Source organism: Sus scrofa, chromosome 6, assembly GCF_054392235.1.
Source record: "Sus scrofa isolate SSC_HxYL_T2T_F1_AM1 chromosome 6, Sscrofa_HxYL_maternal_Yorkshire_Landrace_v2.0, whole genome shotgun sequence".
NCBI classification, from domain to species: domain Eukaryota; kingdom Metazoa; phylum Chordata; class Mammalia; order Artiodactyla; family Suidae; genus Sus; species Sus scrofa.
Genome location: NC_139388.1, coordinates 166,345,981 through 166,367,469, shown reverse-complemented (window position 1 = coordinate 166,367,469; position 21,489 = coordinate 166,345,981). Strand labels below are relative to the sequence as shown.

Here is a 21,489-nt window from a genome sequence, read left to right as displayed (position 1 = left end):
TCAACTTTTTGAGCACACCTAGATGCCAGGCCGGAACGAGGCGCCAGGCCAGGAACCGCAGGGGTCGTCCTTCGACTCCCGTTCGAGGCGCCCCCTGGAGCCGACGGTGGGGGTGACGCCAGCGACGGCGGCGGGGGTGGCGAAACGGTCGCGCCGCCCTGGGCGGGCCGGCAAGTGAGCGAGCGCGGTGCGACTCCGCCGACTCCCGCCGCGCCCCGCCCCGCCGCCGCCGCGCCCCGCCCCGCCCCGCCGCCGCCGCCGCCGCCGCCGCCTCCTCTGGCTGGACCGCGCCCCTGAGAAGATGCGCCTCAAGAACCAGGTAGCCGCGCCTGGGACTGGTCCCGCGCCCCCGACGCCCCGCCCACCTGCTGTCGCAGGCCACCGGGGCCGCGGGGCCACGTGGCAGCGACTCCGCTGCTCCCGGAGCCCAGCTCCGCCACCTCGCTCTCTGGGAGGGGGAAGGGGCCCTTGCTGCAGGGAACCGCCCCCACGCTCCTCCGGCCCGGGGACTCCTGGCGACCCCCTCCGCCGCCCATCTGGCGTCTCCGTTCCCAGTGGGTTCCTGGTCATTCTCCCGCCGGCCTCTGGAGACCTCCCGCGCCTCGGGGGAGACAACGGAAAGTTGAATGGCCGCGCGCTCCTGCCCCCCGCCCCCAACGACAGTCGACCCTGCCCCGCAGAGTAACTGCCTCCCCGCGCCGCTCCCCTCTGCGCCTTTCCCGAGCGGTCCTTGGAGTGGCTCTGCTGAACTCGCTGGTGGCGCCAAAAAGTCCTGGCGGCTTCCAGGGAGCTGGGCCCCAGGGTGTTGGGCGAGCGAGCGCGGATCCTCTGGGGTCCCTCTGTCTGTGTGACTCCTCGTAATTGTCGAGAAGCGGCACCCTCCAACGCCTTTCCCCCGTGACAGCCGGCGGTCGACCTGGGGTTTGGGATATTTCTAGATGATATTGAGAGGGCGCTTCTTTTACGCTAAGAGTGCTCTTGTTTAGCGGAAGAAAAAGGATCAGGTGTTGGGTAGGGAGGGTATATTTGTGCATTGTGATCCTTGTCTTTCTTTGTGCTGGGGTTGTCAGGATGTTTAGGATTTAGTAAACACACGTCCTGAAGTCTTCAACTTGTCAGAGACAGTAAGTTTCGAAAAGGGAGAGAACTTCCCCTCCTCCAGTGTGTGTTAAAGGATTTAGGGAGACCACAGGGAAACTTCAGAGGGACTTCTAGAAAACAACTCCAGGTTTGGGGGAGAATGAGTCAGATTGATTCCCCAGGTGTTAGCCACTACTGCTCAAGGGTGGTAATTGTCATAAATTTTCCCTCTGGGGAATCAAATACCCACTCTGCAACACAGATGGGGAGGAGCCCCGTGGGTACCTGAAAGCCTACCTGCACCTCTTACCTAGCTGCTTAATTTTAGTAGAGCTTTTTTTTTTTTTTTTTCCTGCCTTTTTTAGGGCCGCACCTGTGGCATATGGACGTTCCCAAGCTAGGGGTAGAATGGAGAGCTGCAGTGCCAGCCTACTCCACAGCCACAGCAACTGAAGATCCGAGCTGCTCTGCAACCTACACCACAGCTCATGGCAACGCTGGATCCTTAACCTACTGAGGGAGGCCAGGGATTGAGCCCTCATCCTCATGGATACGAGTTGGACTCAGAACCTGCTGAGCCACAACCAGAACTCCCTATTTTAGTAGCGCCTCTTAAAGAGGCTGCTTCACGTTACTCTCCCGCATTTGTGTGCCTAGTTTTTCATTATTTTATAATACTTGCAAATTGACACTGAACAAGCTTTAACCTCAGTCATTTCAGAATAAGTTTGATGTTTTAAGTGAAATGTGAATGGAGCTCCATTTATGCGGGAAGCAGTCTGTGTGAAGTGTTTTGTAAATGTGAGTGGGTTGAGTTTAAAACACTGAATAAAATTAATGTAATGAGGAATTGAAAGGTTCAATCCAGATGTTTGCCTCCATGCTTCCGTAATAAAGTGACAGTGCAGTGCTGCACAGCACCTCTCCTTGTGGTCCTTGAATAGAGTAGATTGTGGTTGACCAAGAACAAGTGGATGGTTGGATTCCTTCGCCATATTTTCTAAAGCAGTAACCATTTCTTGGGGCTGATGAGGTTGTGACCCACTCATCTATATAGAGGATTTTCCTCCTCTCCTAACTACCTTAGAAATATATGAGGGATTTACATGCAGGTTTTCAGTTAAGGAACTTGTAAGTAATCCTCTTTAGATAGCATTAGTATTAGCCTCTGAAACCTTTGCTTGCTTGTTAAGATAAGGTACTTGGGTGTGATTGTAATGGTGGGGGGTGGTTGTGATTTAGAGCTGGTGGCCTCACTAATTCCACTACATAGTGTGTAGTTTGAATTAACAGAGAACTCCATAACATTTGTGTGGAGGCAATCTGGCTTTACATGAGGGATTCTAAATTTAGATATTCTTAATTCAGGTGTGATCCCACCATTCAGTAGTTATGTTACCTTGCATAACAATTTCTTGATCCTCCTGTTTTTCCCACTCTTTTATTCCCAGTCACTAAGGGGATAATACCAACCTTTGACATGGGAATTAAATGGAATACCATATATGTACAGAGCCTGGCATGTGAGCACTTAGTAAATACTCCTGTTGTTAACTGTCCATAAACAGCTATTGCCATCACTGCAACTATATCTGCTGAAAAATCCCTACCTATGGTCAGAAGAGGTTAACTTACAGAGGGGCCCAAGGGACTTTTCCAGAGTAATTGAAATATGCTATATTTTGATTGGAGTGTTGACTGCAGGGTGTATCCATTTGTCAGAACTCATCAAACTGAACCCTTAAGATCTGTACATTTGATTGTATGTGCATTACATCTCAGTAAATTCATTTAAAAAATTAACTTCCAGGAGTTCCCCTCCTGGCACAGCGGAAACGAATCCAACTAGAAACTGTGAGGTTGCAGTTTCGATCCCTGGCCTCAATGGGTTAAGGACCCGGTGTTGCTGTGGTGTAGGTTGCAGACACGGCTTGGATCTGGCGTTGCTGTGGCTGTGGTGTAGGCCGGCAGCAACAGCTATGATTAGACCCCTAGCCTGGGAACCTCCATATGCCGTGGGTGTGGCCCTAAAAATACATACATAAATAAATAAATAAACTTCGAAATGTGTAAAGTACATACCTTTTGAGAGGTGGAAGTTGACTAGTGTTAATTCTGCATAACCTAGTAATTCACTTCCAGAGGCCCTGCTACCTTTGAGCATATCTTCTTCATAAATTCATTTTGGGTCACAGGAAACACGGAGAGAAGGTGCTCTAATTTTTCATATTGTTGTCAGGACTGATTGTCTGTGGAGAAGAATGATTATTTCGCTTGTACAGGATTATATTTAATTTGGAACTTGCATATGGTATTAGTTTTTACTAATAGCTTTTTAAAAACCAGATTAAAATGTTTTATTTGATCCAATAATGCTCATTTGCATAATATATCCATCCAGTAAGCATAATTCTTGAAAGGTCATAGTGATTCTGCATCCCTTTTCATGCTTTCAATAAATTCTTTGCATTGCTGGTAGTTAAATTAAATACCTAGTATGCATTTAGCACAATATCAGGCTTATAGTAAATGCTAATATATGCTAGCTGTTATTATTAAAATTTATATTCATTTTATCTTTTTTTGGAGGTCAGAAAATAGCACTATACAGAGTTTAATGTCAATTCACTATAAAGATGCTATGAAAAGTTTTTGAAGTGGAAACAAGCTAATAATTAGTAATAAAATATTATAAAAATAAAATCTCACTTATCCAAACATTGTGGTCATAACTAGTCAGTGTTAGCCATTAGGAATATAGGCAAAAGCTATGATAGAAGCAAAAACTTTCCTGAGAAGCAAAAAAATGCCACAGAAGAGTTCCCATTGTGGCTCAGCAGAAATGAATCTGACTAGTATCTATGAGGACGCAGGTTTGATCCCTGGTCTTGCTCAGTGGGTTTAGGATCCACTGTTGCCATGAGCTATGGTGTATGTCGCATAGTCGGCTTGGATCCCAGGTGCTGTTGCTGTGGCTGTGGCATAGGCCGGTGTGTACAGTTCCAATTCAACCTCTAGCCTGGGAACCTCCGTGTGCCATGGGTACGGCCCTTAAAAGACGAAAGAAAGAAAGGAAGGAGGAAAGGAGGGAGGAAAGAAAACATGCCACAAAGAGCGTATTAAGTTTTTTACTCCCAGGCAAGCTCCTTGGACCCCCTTCAAGCCTTTGATTCTTACTTGAGAAATAGTTCTAACATCTTAATTCCCCAATTTCTCAGTTTACAGCAGATTAGAAGGCCTGGTAGATTGGAGACACATTAGAAGTTTCAGTAAAGGTGATCTGGAAGTGAGGGACAGACAAACTACAAAAGTAAGACATGAGAAATTAGTTTTAATCTTAAGTAGAAGCGATAATTGAATTCAAGTACTGAATCGCAATTGCCAATTTTGAAAGTTTCAATTTTATTCTTTAAAAGGGTTGCATTATAGTATACTTTATTTTAAAAGGGGAGTAGCATATAATGATGTATATTTAGGAAGATTTCTATCTGATATGATTAGAATGAAAAACTTTGGCTTGTTAAAAGGCAAGCTTCACTTACCCAGAAACTTTGCTTATTGTGGAATGATTTATCCCTTATGATACTGCATTGACATTCATACTTGTGGTTTGTGAGAGAGAACTGGATTTTTAAAACTGAATTATTATTTTCGTGCAATGACATAATGAGACAAATCATCCATTATGATGCTAGGGCTACCATAACAAATACCACAAACTGGGTGGCTTAAACAATAGAAATTTATTTACTCACATTTCTGAAGCCTTGAAGTCCAAGATCAAGGTGTAGAGAGAACATGAGTGTCTGATTGCAAGTGAAGCAGAGTTAGGGTCCTTGTCCAAGCTGAGTTTAATCTGTGCCTCAGTCCACTAAAATCATGTCTTTCATTGATTGAGAAAGATGACTATGCAGTAGCTTCCTAATCTTTTTGGCTCTATAGCTCTGTGGATGGTGGAGGTAGAGGGTTTGACTTTCTGGAAAGAAACCATTTGATACCTTTGATACCCTCAAACCTAGTTCTGTCATTTGAGTTCTTTGTTTGACTTTCCATTTATCTCTGCAGCAAAATAATTATACTAACCCTTCAATTCATATTTTTCTACATATTCAAGCCATGAATTTATGGATCCAAATATGCTGTACAATTAACCTTTTTTTTCTCAGTTCAGAACCTCGTGATAGTTTGATCTGAAGTACCTTGACTGCCCACTTCATGCTTTACTCATCCTTGCCAGTTTGAAGTTTATTTCAGTCCCACATGTTCTTGTATCAGGATGTGATATTTTAAAGAAAAGAAAAAATGTCTTTTAAAAAACAGACAAAAGCTTATATTGTGCAAAAATGGCTCCCAAATGCATTATGTATATTACTCCCAGTTTGTCTAATTTGCTCAGCCTCTGAACAACTGACAAAGTGGCTAGTGTTGACATTGCAGCTACCACGGAGCTCCCAGTTGCTTTAGGAATTTTTACATTTTATTAGTGTGATGACAGAGTTTACAGATATCCACAGTATGTTAATTACAAACACTTATTATGTGTAGTACCAACTTGATGCTTGATCTTATATTTCCTTTAATAGAACTGTTACAGCTTTTACACTTAATTATAATGGGGATTAATCATTACTTGTATGAATTTTCACCTACAAGCAAAAAAATTGGAACAAATTATGGTTGAGATGAGGATATTGGATTTAAAATACAACATAGCTTTCTTTCTTCTTTTGGCCGTGCCCATGGCATGTAGAAATTCCCGAGCCAAGGATCAAATCCAAGCTGCAGCAGTGACCAGAGCCACAACAGCGACAAAGCCAAGTCCTTAACCACTAGGTCACCAAGGAACTCTTCAACATAGCTTTCTCTTTTCGACTTTTAAATTACCATTAACAAAAGCTTGTTAATGTCAGTGAGCCTCCTGAAACCATTCCACATGACTGAATGATTGGGTAATTAAATCAGTGAAAATTTGCCGTGTGTCCAGTATGGGCCAGGCCCAGTTGTAGGTCCTTGGGATATATGAGGGAATAAAATTCAAATATCCCTGTCTATAGAAGTGCACAGGCAGATAGAAATTAAACATAACCATAATAAATATGCACAATATGCATGTTAAAAGGTTACAAAAAATACAGTGGGATAAAAGGAATCGGGAGCTTGAGCAAGGGATTGCAATCTTGAATAGGATAGGCCTCAGTGAGAAGGTGACATTTGAATAAACTTGGTGGAGATGAAGATATTAGCCATATGGCTATCTGGGCAAAAGCAGGAGGAATAGCCCAAGCAAAGGTCCTAGTGCAGGAGTGTAACTTGGGGGGTCCAAGGAAAAGCAAGGAAGTTAGTATGGCTAAAGAGGAGTGAACAAGAAGGACAAAGACTATAAATTGGATTATAAGGTTTGTATGCCAAAAATTTTTTTCTTGGCTCATCATCTACTGGTGAGTAGATAGATGCTTAGCTTATGTACTAATCCGATTGTAGGTACTCTGCAAATATTTTTTGGATGTTTCTTTGGCAAATGTATTGGTGTTTATAAGAAACTAGTCCGGAACCATAGTAGAAAGTGGAATAGGGCTTTAGAATTGTTGCTAATTCTGTTTCTGGCAAAAGTTAGAATTGGAGTTGGGAAAGGGGAAGGGCAGGAAAATAACACAGAGAGGCTGATGTGTAGGTGTCTGAGGCCTGTCTGACTGTTGTCACACCAACCTCAGTAGGAAATTAATTTTCTCACTTAGCCTTAACCATTTGGTACTGAACAATTCCTTTTCAGTTTGATTTTTCTGTGTACAAGATTTGAACTTTTAACCAGAAAGTAAAAAATTCCAATGTAAAGATACTGTTGATTTGAAAGTTTCAGATGTCAACCTCAGGAGAACCTTCCTGTATTATTACTGTCATTATTCTTAACTTCTTGTAGGATGAATTTCATAATGATTATATATTTGTGTATTTTGTTTACAGTATACAAATTATCTATCTATTTATCTATCCATCTATCTACCTATCTATCATCTACCTATCTACCTATCTCATTCGACCCTTACAGCAAATCTGTGTGAGAAGTGGATAGCCATTATTAAATTTTGAACTAGGTGCCTTCCATCTGCCCTCTAGATCTGCTCTCTATACTTTTTCCCATCCTTTCTGTGGCCTTTACTCTGGGTATTTACTTCTCTAGGCTCTTGGTTAGCAGTGGCGCTGCGGGGGCTGAAGCCCCTATCCATCCTGCAGCTACAGCTTTCCCTCTCTCTCTGGGTTCTTTCAAGGTCTAAGAGGTGGTAATGAGTCTCCACTATTGCTAGCCCCAGGGTTCTTCATCATCCCTTGATGAATTTCCTTCATTAAACCTTGCTCAATTTTACCCCTTGAGTGTGCCTTCTGTTTCCTGACTCAGACCCTGACTGAGACACAGCTTTAAAGATGACAACTTAGACAAGTTGGGCAGCCTGCCCAATGACAGAAATCTGGTAAATGACAGAGTAGGGACTTGAATATTGGTTTTGTGACTCAGAGGCATAATCAATTTTGAATATACCACAAAGGAATATATCCCAACTGGTGGATACTTTTGAAACCTTTCTACTTTGGTCTCGAGTTAAAAGTGTATTGTATGGAGTATTATTTATTGGTATGTCCTTGAACATGGAAGGGCTTTTATAAACAGTAGGGCTCTGTGAAAAGAAATACTGTTCCTCTTGCCAAAATAAAAAAAAATTAAAAAAAATAAAAAACCACAAAAAACCCTAAACATATGTCTTTATAAGAGAAGCATGGCGACAAAGTCAGGAAGCATTTAGACTGTTTGCTTTTTGTTATTCATGGTGATTAAAAAAAAAAATAGGGACAGTGTGAATAGTTAATAATCTGTGATTTCCTATTTTCATCTCTCTGATGGTCTACCATAAAGTCCTTTTTACTCTTAGCCCTTTTTTACGGTCTTTTCCCTTCAATTGGTCACCAACACCAACCATTGTCTCTAAAATGTAGATGTGATACTGTTGTTTCCCTGTCCCCCACTATCCCCAGGATGAAGCTTTAACTTATTGGCTTGTCATTCTCCATCTGTCCTTACCCTTACATCCAAACTTATGGCCCTCCATTTTCTCCCATTCAAAGTATGCCCTTACTCCGGTACTGAATTATTTGTAGTCAACCAAACATGCTTCATATTTGCTTTTTTCCCCCCTTTTTTTCTTTCTTGGTGGCCCCACAGCATATGGAGTTTCCAAGCCAGCAATCAGATCTGAGATGTGGTTGTGACCTAAGCTGCAGCTGTGGCAACACCAGAGTCTTAACCCACTGCACCAGGATAGGTATCGAACCTGTGTCCCATCCCTCCCAAGTGGCACCGATCTCCGTTTTATATTTTCCTTTGCCTGCTTGGATTTGCTGTTTTCCCTGCCTATGATATCACCAGCCTTGCTCCCAGCCCCATCACTTGTTAAGAGAACCACTTACCCATAGGAGTTTTCTAGGAAAACATGAAATGAAACCTTATGGACTCCACAGGCAGAGCTGCCAGATTTGAGGAAAGAAACCCAACTCCTTGAGGAAAAACTGTGTCTTATTTGTCATTGTAACTCCTGAGTCCTGGGACTTGGTCTAGAGCCCTGCGCATAGTGGACAATCAGCACGTGTTTACTGAGCAGATGACTCTGTGTGAGGCTCCTTCAATAAAAACCTTTACAAGAAAGTTTTGAAATTCTTTTTACTGATTTAAATTAAAATGTCAGAAAATTAAGATGAGGATGGGAGCAAAGAAAAGATAAAAAGCAAAAATTCTGAGTCGTGGGCAACTGGACTGTTCCTAGATAGGGAGGCCATGCCATGGGGTCCTGCTTTTGCTGCTGGAGGGCTGGGGAGGACTCGGTACCACTTTGATCTCTTATTTGATATACGGATGCCTGTGGTTGACCTGTGTTAGTCTGTTCTGCTGCTATTGCAGAGAGGATTTTCCTCCCCATCCCCCAAAGATTGGCTGGTCATCTTTTTCTACATTTCTGATATTAAAGGTCTTTTAGTTCGCACAGCATGAATTCCTGAACAAAGGGTCATCTGGGAAGAAGCAGTTTTGAGGATATTACTCAGGTCATTGGGGCTAGCGTTCCTGAAAATGCCTGGTACATGACCGTAATAATAGAAGTCAGATGCCGAGTTTGTATTACAAGTAGGAGTTTTGTACTACAGATTCTCTCTGTCCACTCAGACTACAGCTTGTTCAGGGGGAAATGATAGTTTTGTAATACTATACTATAATTTGAGGTCAAATTACTGTATTGTCAGAGACATGGCAGAAGGACAAAGCTCAAGAAACTGTAGTGTACATAGGACAGTCTTGTTGTGTGGTGAAGTAGGATTTATTTTCCCTTTGAGAGTATGATCTATTCTTTGGGGGCATAAATTATACAAGGTTAGAATATTTTTAAAGTAAAATAATTTCAAAAGATAAGTGGTATCAAAACATTTTGAACAAATTAAGCTTGAATTCGTTTTTTTTTTTTTCTGATTTTTGAAATGAAAGATACATAGCCTACGACAGGGGAGTGATCAGAGTAAACTAGAATGTAGTGATCTCACCTCCATTTACAAACTTATGTCATACGAAGTCACCACGGACCATGGTCTGCTCTTCTAGAAAGCTCTAGAAAATGTAGGAGACATTTTCCAATTCATAAACCAGAGAAGAGACTTAATAAATTTCCCAAACCAAACTGGGATAAGCAGTACTTAAAGACGGTTATAAAGACCATGGGAAATTGGACATACACGAGGTGGAGTGACAGTCTGCAGGGACGGGGACAGGATAGGACATGTGGGAAGAAAACTGAAACCACAGACTTCGGGTAGGAAATGTTTGAGAGTAGCAGCATTATTACTTTATGTTTGTAGAACACTCTTTCACTTTTAACATTATTCCACATAGAAAGTGTGATTACAAAAGGAGCGTGAGAGAGTTCCCATTGCGGCCCAACCAAAGCAAATCTAACTAGTATCCACGAGGAAGCAGGTTCGATCCCTGGTCTCACTCGGTGGGTTAAGGATCCAGTGTTGCTGTGAGCTGTGAGGTAGTTTGCAGACACGACTCAGATCTGGCGTTGCTGTGGCTATGGCATAGGCCAGCGGCTACAGCTCTGATTTGACCCCTAGCCTGGGAACTTCCATATGCTGTGGGTGTGGCCCAAAAAAGACAAATAAACAAACAAACAAACAAATAAATAGAGCATGAATATTAAAGAATCAAAATGGAACTTTGAATTTAATGGGAAGAATTCTGAGATAATCCCTTTATCATGAGTGTTCTTGTTCCTGTATTTTGTATCCTGGTTAATGGTGTCCTCATTTTCTCGGTGGATCTATGCAGGAGAATCTTGAGGAACTATCCTAGATTCATCCCTCTACCTTATCCTTGGTATTTCTTTGGGTCCAGGTAGCCAACCTGATTTCTTTAGTTAGCCAACATTTGTCCAGTCCCAAGTATGTACCTTGTTCAGACATGGAGAATGATAAGAACCAAAATTGCTGCCCTTGTGGAGCTTACGTTTTCTTAAGCATTGTATTTCTTTGATTTGAAGATAAGAGTTCTAAAATGGAAACCCATTTTTACAATTAATATTTGAAAAAAAATACTTAACTAAAACTTAGTGATGTGGTTATCATGGCCTGTGCATGAGTGAACTTAGTGAGGCTCATAGCAAGTATCTGTTCAGCTGTCACCTCATTTGAGCTATTTGTGTTTGAAAGCCCCAAATACAGGTGAATTTTGACTTAAATTTGTATCCCTGGTTGTCATTTAAAATGTTAAAAAGTAGCCAAAAAATACATGAAAAGATGCCCAATATTATTAGTCATTAGGAAAACGCACCCCAAAACCACAATGAGATACCACTTCATGTCTGCTAGCATGGTTATAATGAAAAAACAAACAAACAAAAAAATAACAAGCGTCAGCAAGGATGTGGAGAAATTAGAACCTTATACTTTGCTGGTGGGACTGTAAAACAGTGCAGCCACTGTGGAAGAGTTTGTCAGTTCCTCAAAGAGTTAGACATAGAATTGCCGTATGACCTCTGCAATTCCACTCCTAGGTGTATACCCAAAAGAACTGAAGGTAGGTAAGTACAACTATGCACATGTTCATAGCAGCACTATTCACCATAGCCAAAAGGTAGAAACAGCCCAAATGTCCATTAATGGATGAATGGATAAACACATTCACAAAATACAGTAATATTCAGCTATGGGAAAGTTCTGATATAGGCTACAACTTGGATGAACCTCTAAAACATACAAAGTGAAAGAAAAAGAAGCCAGACACAAAAGGTGACAAATTATATGATTTAATTTATATGAAATGTCCAGAATAGATAAATCCATAGAGTCAGCAGGTAGATTGGTGGTTGCCAAGGGCTAGGGATGGGAGAATGGGGAGAAACTGCTTAATGAGTAAGGGGTTTTATTTGAAACGATGGAATCTTTTCAAACTAGACAGAGGTGGTGGTTGTACAACATTGTGAATGTACTAAATGCCACTGAACTGTTTACTTTAAAATGGTTAATTGTGTATTATATAAATTTCACCTCAGTAAATTATTTTTAAAATATTATTCTGGAATGCAAAATTGAAATAAAAGGTATTGTGTGCCCTAGGGTCATATACCTTTCAGGACAATGGAAAACAGAATAAATTGTCAAATCTTTTTATATAGATCCTAGAATTTCAGAGTCCAGTGAGATTGGTGTGACCTTTTCATGTGTCATCAAGAATGGTCATATAGGCACCCAACATCTCTATGTCACAAGCTCGACTGCCAATAGAAGTTGTATGACTTCTCATGATACATAATCAAGGCTATCAGTGGTGTCTATGTTCTTTTTCCCTCAGCAGCTCAGAGTATATCACTGAGCCCAGATCAGGAGCCTTGAGTAGTGTTGCCCTTACAGCTAAGTCAGAGAGTGAGCACTGGTGGCAGAGTTGGAGCTTGTCTGGGACAGGTGGCTGCAGCACCAAGATCCAGAGCAGTAGTGTAAGGACTTTGTGAAGCAGGTTCCTGCTGTTACCACGTGGAGGAGGGTCTGAGTAGGCTGAGGCTGAGACTATGCTAGACTGGGTCCTCTTCCAACTACTGCACTACCACCAGTGGGATCCCTCATGCAGCAGTGCTTTCCCACTGTCTACTGCCCAGTCTCAGGCAGGTCTCAGAGCTCATATTTCTACACCCTCACAGGCCCAGAACCCTGACCATCCCACTCCATCTCTTGGAATCCAGCTGGACAAAACTATCTGGATATTTCTTGTGGGCAGATACCCCGAGTGCCTTGTAGCGCTCAGACATGATTTACACTCTTTGTTGTAGGTAATTCTTCTTCTTTTGCTCTTGTTGGAGAAAAAAACAAACACATGCTTAATGCCCAGCAGAGCCTCTCCATACATTAAAAAAAAAAAATCAAAACTTTGAATAACCAAATTAAAAAGAAACCTCAGTATTCCTTGATAAGTCGTGAGATGTAATATCAATTTGAAGTATCCAAGAAACCAACTTCACTCGCATGGATTATGAAAAACAGGGTCCCTGTGTTTCTCTGCTTAACTCTCAGTGACCGAAAGTCATGGGCAAGATCTGTGCATTATTCCTTCTATTTATTCAAAAAATTATATGCAAATTTAGTTTTCAAAGCTTGGATCTTAGCCAGGCTTTAATAGTGGCTAGTTTCTTTGGTATTGTTTTTATTCTGAATATCTTTAGTCAGAGTATGTACTCTCCAAGTAGCCTACAGAGACCATGGGCCCCCTTACTCATTTTTATTGTACTCAGATCAGTTTACACATTTATATTTCTTGTTTAGTCCCTATAATCACTTGAGTTTATATTTCCCAATTTGGACTCAAGAACATGCAGTTATATGTAATTGTATAGATAATTAACAGTAATACCAAATACTTTGATAGAACACACTGAGTTTTGAGCACTGATTTAAGTATTTTATCTGCATTAACTAATGGAAGCTTCATAACCCCATTAGGTAGCGTGACCACCATTGAAGTGTGCTATTCAGAGCTCCCTTCAAGAGGGAACTCACTTTATCTACAAAGAGTGCGGTTAGAGGACAACCTCTAGCTACAGATTCTTTAGACCATGTGCTGCCTAGAGAGCCAGTAACTGAACACAGTGGGGAGACTATGGCCTGAACATTTCTGGCCACTGTGGGGACTCTTACCGAAAATCTTTGTTTCAAAGCTCCCCTTTGGGTTGGCCAAGCCTTAATCTCATCTGCATTGTGTTCTGAGCCTTTCCCTCTCCAATTCTATTTCTTCCCCCATGTATTTTCCCAATATACTGATAAATCTCTTGCAGTGTCTCAGTGTTTGCTTCTGGAAGGATATAATTGATATAGGTTATTATCTTCATTTTATAGATGAGGAAACTGAGGCACAGCAAAGTGGCTCAAGATCTCATAGCCAAATGAGTTTCAGTGCTCTTCATCATGTTTTTATTTGTTTGTTTGTTTGTTTGTTTGTTTGTTTTTAGGGCTATATGTGCAGCATATGGAAGTTCCCAGGCTAAGGGTCCAGTTGGAGTTGCAGCTGCTGGCCTACACCACAGCCACAGCAATGCCAGATCTGAGCTTCATCTATCACCTTTGCTGTAGCTTGTGGCAATGCCAGGTCCTTAACCCACTGAGTGAGGCCAGGGATCAAACCCACATCCTCATGGATACTAGTTGGTTTTTTGTTGTTGTTGTTGTTGTTGTTGTTGTTGTTGTTGTTGTTGTGCTATTTCTTGGGCCGCTCCCACGGCATATGGAGGTTCCCAGGCTATGGGTTGAATCGGAGCTGTAGCCACCGGCCTACGCCAGAGCCACAGCAACGCGGGATCCGAGCCGCATCTGCAACCTACACCACAGGTCACGGCAACGCCGGATCGGTAACCCACGGAGCAAGGGCAGGGACCGAACCCGCAACCTCATGGTTCCTAGTCGGATTCGTTAACCACTGCGCCACGACGGGAACTCCACTAGTTGGGTTTTTAACCTGCTTATTTACAACGGGAACTCTACTCATGTTTTTAGCTATTATGGTATGTCACCTTCCCATTCCAGAGTTCTTGTTCCTTCAATTAAGTATCCTTAGTATTCCAGAAATTTCTGAGTTCTGGGAATGCAGAGATGAATAATGGATCCTCTTATCACAAGGAGATCACAATTAGGGAGAGAGCAAGGAAAATAAGCAAACAGTTTGAATCTTTGCTCTAAGCGCAATGATGAGATATGAGCAGGGTGTCCAGAGAGGAGGAACCTAATTTGTGTCATTTCTCAGTTGCTTTACCTAGCCTGGAACATCCCCTGCCTCTTCTTTTTTTAACTGAGTATATAGATTCTTCTTCAGATTTTTTTCCCATTTGGGTTATATTAAATATAGATATTAAATGTAGTTCCCTGTGCTATATAGTAGGTCCTTTTTTATTTTATATATAGTAGTATGTATCTGTTAATTCCAAACTCCTAATTTATCCCTCATCCCACTTCCCCTTTGGTAACCATAAGGTTGTTTTTTTGTGCCTAGGAGTCTGATTGTGTTTTGTAAATAAGTTCATTTGTATCATTTTTGGAGATTCCACATATAAATGATATCACATGATATTTGACTTTCTCTGTCTGACTTATTTAGTGTGATATTCTTTAGATCCATCCATGTTGCTACAAATGGCATTATTTCATTCATTTTTATGGCTGAATAATATTCCATTATGTATATATTATATATCTATTCCATTATATATATAATATTCCATTATATATTATATTCCATTACATATATAATATTCCATTATATATATATATAAAATATTCCATTATATATATATACATCTGTCTATCAGTATATCGATCGATCTATCCACCACATCCTCTCCATCTGTCAGTGGACACTGAGGTTGCTTCCGTGTCTTGACTATTGCAAATAATGCCGCTGTGAACAATGGGGTATATATGTCTTCTCTAATTAGAATTGTCATCTTTTCTGGGTATATGCCCAGAAGTGGAATTACTGGATCATATTATAACTTTACATTTAGTTTTTTAGTGAAGCGCTATTCTTTAATCTTTATTCTCCCTAGTGTCTGCACCAACTTACATTCCCACCAACAGTGTGTCCCCCTAGCTCCTATCCTCCTGGCCCACACCATCAAACTGAGCCAGGATACTTGTCGTGTCCTCTGACCTCCAAAAACTAAGCTGGCCCAGACTGCTCTGTATTCTCATAGGAACCCTCCTCTGTCTTACCATACCTCACCTGCCTTAGTTGATGTTTGCTGGCCTATGTCCTGCTTGCCTGAGTGCCCACTGCCAAGTGGCATGCCTAGCGTCAGAAATATTTGGTGGATCAGTGAAGGGGATGAGTCATTTGTTTGCCTGGTCTGTTAACTCCCAAACCTAGAACTTTCCAAGGCGTGAGTAGAAAGAGAATTGGAAGAGGATGTACAGAAGGGGAAGGGAGTAGGAAGGCCGATGAATTCTGTGTTTCTCTCAAGAGTATCTCGCTTTAGTTTCCACTGTCATCAGGAGGCCTGGGTTCAGGGAAGTTTTTCATCCCCTTTAAAATTTGGATTCAAACACAGACAAATGCTTTTTTTCTTATTTATGATACACATATATTAAGCTAATATTTTTATCCATCCATCCATTTAGGTCTACCAACAGACATCTATGGAATGCCTTCTGTGTGTCAGGCACAGTGCTAGGTACTGTTCATACAATGCTGAACCAGAAGCACAGTCTCTGACCTCAAAGAGCTTTCATTCTGGGGGGGTAATGAGATTCTACACAAATACAACCTCAGTGTTCCTAGGCCCCTCCAGTTCATAGATCTTAGGTGAGGTCACTTTAAATCTTTGTCACTAAGTCCAGTGTGTCTATAATTTCCCATGTACCAAATGGCATGCTGTCACTTATGTCTCTCTGGGCATCCGCAAAGGTTATTTTTCCCTCGCAAATAAAATAATGCATAATATTGGCACATGCTTCATAGTTGAGTAAAACCATCATAAAGTGGATATTATTGCCATTATTCTTAATATAATCATATCAGAGTTCCCTTGTCATACAGGAGATTAAGGATCCAACATTGTCACTGCAGCAGCTTGGGTTGCTACTGTGGCACAGGTTCAGTCCCTGGCCTGGAAACTTCCACATGCCATGGGTGCACTAAAAAAAAAATTTAATAATATTTTCTGCTGCTTATACTGCTTCCTTTCTTCTCCTCTGATGCTTCCTCTCACCATCTATCCTGGCCATTGTCTGCCGTTCCACTTGTTGCTTTAAAGCTGCCAGTATCTTTCCACTATACTACTACCCCTGTTGAAAATACCTGTATGATGTGACCTACTGGTTTATCAGCTCTTGATTTCTGTTCCTTTATTGGCATCTGCCTTGGTCTATTACTAAGACTTGGTTATGCTTATCTCAGTTGACCATCCGTTTCCCCCCAGGACCTCTTAGAGCATCTGCTCTTTCTCCTGCTATGAGGATTTTGTTGCCGTTTTTCCTACCTCCAGATCTCAGGTGCTTCTGTCTGTCCAGTCAGTGGTGAAACATTTTTCCCTTCTTACGTCTCCCTGCTTTTGTGGGGATCCCATAACTTTGGGGCTTGGGTTCCTAGTGATAAGAGCTTATTCATTCTTTGTCACACATCCTTCCTTTTCACAAACTGTACAGTGTGGCTCTCAGTTAGAACCTCCCGCTGTACCTGGAACCACTGATCCCATCCAGCTCTTAGGCCCACTGTCTCAGCCTCTTTCCTCATTTATGGTGGTTTTTTCCCCATTGGGCTTCCTGTTTTCCTTCTGTTCAACCCGGAAGTGACATTTAAACTCAAGGAAGAAGAAAAAAAAAATAGGAATTAGCTAGTGGAAGAGAGGAGACAGGATTAGGTCCTGTCTTAGGATTAGAAGAGATGCAGATAAGGTAGGAGGAATAGACTGTGCAAAGCCCCTGAGGCCAGGAGCAGCGTGGGTGTATGATAGAGCAAGGTGTGCTGAGAAAAAGCAAGCATTACAATGTAGCTGGTGCATGGTAGAGTGCAAAGGCTTATATGGCGAGGGGTAATTCTGGGAAGTTAGATTGTGCCAGTTCAAGAAGTGTCTTTTCTGGATACTGAGAACAGAAAGAAAACAATCTGGAAATGAAACTGAATGAGTTTGCTCAAGTGCAAGTGTTTTATTCTTAGCTATTTTTTCCCTGGACTCCCAAGGGGCGGAGCATAAACTACTGACATTTTGTACGCCTTATGCATGGCTCACATCTCCTCTTGGTCATTCTCTCCATTTTCTCTCCTGTCACATGGGACTGGTCTAGACAGTAAGTTTAAACTTACAGTCCATTTTCTGGATCTGTCATTTGCCATGACATGGCAGTTGCTTCAAGCTTCCAGGGACTAGTTATCAGGCCTTCCAAGTTTTGGATGTGTTGGGACTCTCAGGTAAGTCCTTTTTTTACCACATAAAAGAAATCGACCTTGTCCAAACCCACCAGATTTGAATAGTCATCACATGGGTATCTTGAAGCTATGATCACCATGGCAACCCTACAAGAATCACACACCTAACAGCAACAGAAAACAGTGCTCCCACAGGAAATCTCCCATCCTGTGCATCCTTCATGGTCTCTGTTATGTGAATCCTTGCCAGACAGATCCAACCCACGTTTCTCTCATTCTTCTTTGAACCCTGGAATCGAATGGTTTTGTTTATTCCATTCATTTGACGATTAGTAATACCTTCTTACATTTCATTTCTTATTATGTGATTTAACTTTTTGTGTATTTCAGTCTTGCATTCCCAACTATTCATGTGTTTTTCGAGGGCAGAGAATATGGATTTAACTTCTTTGAAATCTCAAGAGCCAGTCTTGTGGCTGAAGACGTAGATGTTTGGTATATGTTTGCTAAGGGAGACGATGGATTGGTATCGAGCTGCAAAGAGGCAAAGCGAACCTGGAGGTGGTTCAGAAGAGCTGCCAAGCAGCATGGGCTCTGAAGATATCAGATCTGGAGTCATACTCCTGCTTGGCCACTCATGGGCTGTGTGACTTAGGGAGGTAGGTTAGTCTTTCTGACTAATTCTCCATCTTTTTTTTTTGTCTCCTCTGTAAAGCAAAGGTAATGACACAAATGCCAGCAGGTTGGTGTAAGGATAAAATGAGATAAAGTATCGACAAATGAAGTCACTGTTCTAATTTTTATTTTCATAGAAATGGATCTTTGAGTTGGAACAATTAGAAGTTCAGGGAATGGTTAGAAAAGATAATGTATGCTAAAGAAGACTGGGAAAATTCCTCATTTGTTGCGTTAAGTAAAATATTCTCTTTCTTGGATTAAGTACTGCTCTGGGGAGTTGGACTGCCTGATTTAAATTTTGGCCCACTGCTAGTTGTGCGATACTAGGCAAGTGAACTCAAACTCTGTATTGTATTATATAATCTCTAAAATGGAGATAGTAACATTTACTACATAAAGTTATTGTGAGTGGTGTGACCCACAAATTGCATAACATCTTGTAATGAGAGATTTTCTTGGACAGCATATTTGTCTGGAATTGCATTAGATTGTGGTCCTTATGAGAGAAGAAAAACTGTCTGTTTATTCACTGATGTATGTTTAAACCACAGCATAATGCCTGGCTCACATTTGGCACTTGACAATTAATTTCTGAATTAATTGCTTAATGAAGACTTGAAAGGTGATTAAAATTTTTATATTGTATTCAAAAAATAGAGTGATTGTGAGAAGCAGATGAAATAACCCCTGAAAACAGTACTTATTAGCACAGTATAAGCACATAGTAGGGCTCCTGGTAGGCTGGTTTATTTGTTGCTGTTTGTGTCAGTCATCTATTGCTATGTAACTAACCACTCTAAAACTCAGTGGTTTAAAACAGTGTTTATTATCACTCATGAATGTACAAATTAATTGGGCAATTCTTTTGGTCTTAGATGGCCTCATTCATACATTTGCTCTAGGGCAGGTAGGCAGCTCTCCTGATCTTGGCTGGGCTTTCTCACCTGTGTGGAGTTGACCAGTTATAGGCAGTTCTAGGATGACCTCGACTGGTCTCAGTGGGCTGTTTTCTATGTGGTCTTTCTCCAACTGGCAGGACAGTTGAGGCTTGTTGATATGACAGCTGGGCAGGGTTATGAGAGAGAGAGAGAGTGCAAGAGGGACAGAGAGAGGGAGAGGAGACTAAGCAGGAGCTGACACAGCAGGAATTCTACCATATCCTATTGGTCAAAGCAAATCCCAAGACCAGCCCAGATATAGGCACCAGGAAATAGATTACATCTCCTGACAGAAAGATCTGCAAAGTCACATTGCAAAGGATATGGGTACAGGAGGGATAAATATTATGACCAGTTTTGCAGTTGCTCTGTCATACCAACCTTAAGAGTTCTTGTAGAAATAATAGAAACAATTATTTGTAGTGTGGTTTGGAGATTACGAAGACCTTTTGCCTGTAACCACTGGATTTTACAAGACTGTGAGTTAAGTATTTTTCAAGACTATCTTAGGTACATACTTCTATTGAAACCTTTTTCTTAACCTTTTGGCACACTTAGACTGCTCACATTTGGGCAGCAAATTCCTTCCGCAGCCTATTGTTCTCCTGACTCTTCGAGGGTCATTTTATTTACTTTCATGGCTTCATGTTCCACCTTTCTGTAAGGACTTTTGTACTCCAGCCAAACCTTCCAGAGCTTTGTTTTTCTAAGTCTAACTGCTTGTTAGCCAGCACTTCATAGTTGTCACGTGACTACCTCAAACTCAGCATGCCCAGATGTGTAACCAGATGTGTTATCATTTTTAAATATAATTAGGCTGATAATTCCCAGAGTAAAAATGCTATGAAAATACAAAATACATGTAGTAATTGTTTGACCGTTCTATGACCTTTATGTATGAACTTTAAGTCCTTAAAGTTTTAGAGACACTGCAAATGGCTTTCTGTAATTAATGTTCTTAGAAAAATACTTTTTAGATAAAGGCATCTCCTATTTGGCCTTAATCTTGGGTTGGTAGTTAGGGTCCTGAATATAGATTGGTTGGTCAAGGAGTTTAGGAAATTTCAGTTTTTATTTAGGGTTTTAGTGGTGCTACTAAATATAGCATGTCCCATTTTTCTTTTTCCCTCAAACTGTCTCATTGATGTAACATGAAACCAAACAGAACAGTGCTGAACAGCTTGAAAGAGTGAATATCATGTGTTGAAAAGGAATATCACAGTATCACCTGATAAAAATAGCTTGTACCCACAGCAAGCAGAGTTTGGTGCACTCCAGAAGAGTATGCGTTTTTTGAGGTTTTCTTCACTTTTTTATCCTCAAGAAATTGATAGGTGTTTGGAAAAACCCTACCAAGTAAGGGTTTGATGGATGAGGGGAAAATAACCTTTGAACTTGATCAAATAATTAGTTCTTAAAAAGAAGCAGCAGAAGTGTAGTTTAAAAGACCCTTTGCTTTTCTATGTTACCAGCTAACTATGTTTATGTTTCTGAAGATTGAAGTAGAGTTTTGACAAGGTCAAGATTAAGAAACCTAAAGATCGAGGGACCGTATTGTTTATTTATTCAACAGATATTAACCAAGGGACCACATCATTTATTCATTCAACAGATACTAACCAAGGAAATGCTCTACCCTGGGTAATGAGGGATACAAAAGTGAAACACACATGGATCTTCAAGGAGTTTCCTACCATGTAGAGAAGACATGTTTATGCATATGAGTAAGCAGATAAATATGACCATGTCAAAAGGGACAAAGGTATAAAGTAATAAGAAGTTTTATGTTCCATCATATATTTATTCTGACAAAAATTAGTTGAGTACCTACTGCATCCAGACACTTTGGTAGGTCTTGAATGTCATAGTAGGTGCTGGGGTCACAGCTTACATTCCAGCAGGTCGTTATAAATTATAAATGAATACACTATTAAATAAAATTTTAAAACTTTGAGATCATCATTAACTCGTCTGAGAAAAATTAAGTAGATGAATGAGTACAGACCAGAGAATATTCTTTTAGGTAGATGGTCAGGAAAATGTAGAGATGGGGGTGGGAAATGAAGGTCTTCCTGAAGTAAGTCTAGACATGACTGGACATGGAAGAACAAGGAATGTATTCGGAGAAGAGCAGCCCAGTCGGACGGGTTCGAATGTGGGCGAGACGGGGTAATAAGGTTCAGGAGAGTTGATGAACCTCCATCTTCTAGTGTTTTGAAGGACTCTCCAGTGGGAGAAGGCAGGAACAACCTAGGACCAATGGCTGGAGGCTTCATGGGTTACCGTCTGTGCTGTCTCCTAACCCTAACCCTAACCCTAAGCCAGAGGGTAGAAGGTGTTCTGGCACTGTGTTGGAACAGC

The 21,489-nt window shown here is 41.2% G+C and overlaps 1 long non-coding RNA gene across 6 annotated transcripts in view; it reads left to right on the top strand.

The window, feature by feature from the left end:
• The first annotated feature begins 231 nt into the window (after window positions 1–231).
• Window positions 232–21,489, top strand: part of ELAVL4 (ELAV like RNA binding protein 4) — a 144,812-nt gene continuing 123,554 nt past the window's right edge. For all 6 annotated transcript variants that reach the window (XR_014808367.1, XR_014808366.1, XR_014808363.1 and 3 more), the window contains exon 1: window positions 232–319. This is a non-coding gene — a long non-coding RNA (ELAV like RNA binding protein 4). The remainder of the gene's footprint in view (window positions 320–21,489) is intronic.